This window comes from Polypterus senegalus, chromosome 12 (assembly GCF_016835505.1).
Source record: "Polypterus senegalus isolate Bchr_013 chromosome 12, ASM1683550v1, whole genome shotgun sequence".
NCBI classification, from domain to species: Eukaryota; Metazoa; Chordata; class Cladistia; order Polypteriformes; family Polypteridae; genus Polypterus; species Polypterus senegalus.
The window spans coordinates 58,733,045-58,737,207 of NC_053165.1; positions in this window are offsets into that span (position 1 = coordinate 58,733,045).

Sequence of the window (4,163 nt, forward strand, 5' to 3'; positions counted from 1 at the left end):
GTTTCATTCCTGGTTTTTAAAAGGTTTACGCTTGCTTTTGTTTGTAGTTATGTTTTATTGTGTTTATGCATGTTATTCCTGGTTTTAATTTACTAGCTTACTTTTGTGTGTGTGACTGTGATGACTGTTTGTAAAGCACCGTGTTCTTGAAAGGTGCCATATAAATAAAATTTACTTACTTAAAAAAACACCCAAATCTAAGACAAGTCCAAGACGACAGAAAAAATATTACGAGCCCAAGGCCAAACAGTATTACTACAGCCCTAGTACTAGGGACTGGCATCATCAGTTACTGGGCTAATCATGGCACAGAGAACAGTGGACCCTTGACAAGACGGAGTGTAGTAAACACGAGCCACAGCCTGAATTTAATGTGTGGCACAGGACGAGGAGGATTAACATCAGTGTAACAAAAATGGGGAAAATTCGATTGGATATTAAGAATTTTAGTGTAGGGATTTATAAAGAATGATATGATCATCACAGACCGCACCATCTCTCTAACCATGTGCACATAGTACATTCATTTACTGACATTTTTTGTACATTATATCAGTGACTCATTTTTAGTAAATACCAATATCAGTCATTTACAGGAACTCTTTATATCTGCTTTTATAACAAGATCCATTTATAATCCTATTTGCCAACACATCACTTTGTCAGGTTTGGGACATTTGCTGTTGTGAAATTCACGTTTCCATCAGAATATAGAAGAGACATTAGCTGGTTAATAACACTTACTGAAGGGTATCATTTACTGGCTGTGTGGAGTTTCCTCCAGACGCTCCAACTCGTCCCAGACATGTGGCAGTTAGATAGTCTGAAGACCCTCCACCAGTCCCATATAACTAAGGATGGATGTGCGTGACCGTGGTGCCCTGCACAAGGCGATTCACTGCTTGGTCTTTGAAAGGCATAAATTGGATGACCGGACGGACAACTGCTGCCATGTCCATTACATTCGCAGAATGAAGCCAAGTCTCCATTTCTTTATCAGGGTGATGCATGCTGCTTTATTATAAGACATATCATGTTATCATTTCTGACTCTTTCATTCAAATGTATGGCACTACAAATTAAAACTACTGAGACTCAGAGCTGATTTTTATTTATACAGTATGCTAATTCCATATCAGGAAGACAATAGCCATAATAGAATCCTTATAGTCTGGAAAGTGCTGCAGGGTTTTTCTAAGGAATTTTCAGCTAATAGGCACGATTCTCACATTGCTATGCTAAATTGTAAGCCCTGAAAAGTCGTAGGCACGGTCAGCTCAGGTTACTACTCTGACCAGTGCTACAGATACTGTTTGTCTTTCCACAGGAAGTTAGTTGTTTGATGGCCCTGAAGGGTGATCATGGCACCATGAATATGCACAAACCCTGAAATTTATCACACTTGGCCGTTCACATCAACAAGGCATGTCAATCCCCTGATCGATTTTCCACACTTTGCTGCCTGTTCTGTTCTAATCGTCCACTCCCAACAGAAGCAAAGAAAGGCCTGAGCCTCTGTGATTCCCAGAGACTCACTGAATGGAAGGGAATTAAGCCGTGAAACTTTTGGCTTCTCTCAAGAGACAAGTTTGCTCATCAGTTACGGAAGTGAAAGTTTAATTTTCATACCTTTGAAGTATTCCTCGGCAGATCGTGACAAGATCAAAAAGGCACTCATGAAGTGAGCGGTACTCTCCGCCTCGGTGGAGGGAGGCGGCAGAATTCAAGGCACAGTCAGACGATGATTATAACAGTAAATTAAACAGAAGTACGGATGGAACTGAAAATCTACTGTCAGGTCTCTTATCACAGGGAGGTAAAAAATGCAGAAAGAATGATCGCTGCTAACACCCCTTCTTTTTTTATTTTTACTAATTTGACAAGAAATGTTTTTAATATAAGAACAACTAGGTAATTAAATGCACCACATGGTGACATTTGCACAGAGTTCATGACTAAACCATGGCAGTCACTAGTGGGGGCCACTTGGGTGACTTAAAATGGCAATTAAGGAGAGCAGCACGGTGACCTAAAGAGGAAGGCAGTATGAAACTGGGATAAGTCAAATGTTAGCTTTTGACAAGACTCTGGCTGGGGCCTCTGTTTTGAGCAGGTGGGTAGATTCTGCTAAATGTCCAAAAACCAATAAGTGCTGTATTTGCCACTAGGCACAAGAATAACAGATGTAGTGTGAATGCTGCACTTTCTCGTCTTAAGCAAACAAGTCACAAAGTAAGGATACATCCTTGTTGGTAGCTTACTTATGGACTACACACCAGGAGTTCTTGGCAGCACTGTGTTCGACCTGACTATTAGATGCAATAGGTTATGAGTGACGTCACCCTGCTAGCAAGGTAAAGCCTGCACCGTTCAGTGCTTTTGGTCCTGGACTGCTAACAGGACCCTCAGCACAATGGGCCAAGATTATTTTCATTTACTGGCAGAACTGAGTAATATGTGATAGCCAACCTTACTGTTCAATGCTGACCAAAGAGGCCCACATATTCTGTCTCACGTTGATGGCTGCACGGTAGAGGATGCTGTTACAGCTCAATGTTTGGGTGCTGACCACACTGCGCCATGTGTACAAGCTCACCTGAATGTTTGTTTACTGGTTCATCCAACCAGAGAGCTATGTGGATCACCTGTGAAGTTGGCATACAGTATCTTCACAGAGCCCGCCACACAGTGCTAATCGACGAGCCTCCAGAGCAATACGGCAATTTGGACTTTTGGCTAAAAAGTGACTTGAATTGAATATGAGGCATGATTTTGGAAACCAACTATGAAGTTTGAAGATAGACAAGTGAGCAGAGCTGTGAGTCTGGTCATTCAGGCGAAGATCAAAAGACACCATTAAGCTAAATGACTGAAAAAGGGTTAAGACAAAAAGGAAAAAACAAAGGTCAAAAGCACAGGAGGCATAAGACACTAGAAAATATGTCAGATTTGAAAAAGCAGAATGTGGGCAACAAGCAAGGGGTGAATACCTACCAAGAAAAGACTATGTGATTTACGGGGAGTGGTAAAGTGTGAAAGGGTGCAAGGCCAAATGCCCCACCACCTGAGTTATGGAGACACCGCGTCTCTTTTTGAAGGTTTGTTATGAGACAAAACACTTCATTAGCTCTGTCTCATCTTGTTGCTCCTCGTATTAGGACAGACATATGCTCATTCTGCAGTCTGGGTGCTAGTCACACTTAACTGCAGGTCGTTTCCCCAAGGATCGACAACACTGGGTCATATGTTTTGGCTCTTCATTTCCTGGAAGCGGGTCACATATTTTGCTTCTTTTGATTACCTAGGTGGTCTCTGGTCTCTCACCTTCCTGCCTGAGGGATGGCCACACTGGGGCATTTATTCTCTCTCTTCTTGCAAACTTGTCACAGTAGAAATTAATCCGTGTTTTGTGTTGCCCTGCCATGTGTGTGTTGCCCACATGTACAGTTTTTGCATCGGTCATGCCCAATTGTATTTTCAGTCCTAACTTACATTTCTGTCCACGCTTTGGCTGCACAAAGCCATACATTTTGTCTCTTTGGTTGACACATTTCCCCACATTTTAATTTTTTTTTGGCTGCATGTGTGCTGGCAAAACTAAACTGTATATTTAAATTGACTTTGCTGCCCCACTGTTTGCCACACTGGATGAAACATTCTGTCACTAATCGTTTTAGGATGCTTGCCACATTAGACCAAGATCCTGTCTCTTTTAGTTTTTTTGATATTGTCACATAAAAAAACTGTTTTTCTTTTGGCTAACTGGTGCTGATGACAGTGGGTCATGCTCCCTGAGAAATGTCTGGATGTTGATTTTTTTTCTCCTGGGTGCGTGCCACATGGTGTCTTGCATGGTATGTCGCCTTGGTTCTGGTCAAGCCTGGCCCATGTGTTGTTGCTCACCTTAAGGCCTGGGCATTGTACACTGGACTAAGTGTACCAGCTCACCTTGCTCCTTTCAGCTGCCATCAGCCACTTCTCAAGTCTGCTGGCTGCTGCGCGTATTGAAATCAGCCCTCCTGACATCTCAAGCTATCTGCTGTAAGGATGATGGATGGCCGGCGCGGTGCCTGCCAGCGCAGCTCTTCAGAAGCTGTCAGCCCCTCTCCGAGTCGCCATCAGTCTTCCATTAACTCCGCTTCAACATCCCACAAACCCCTTTG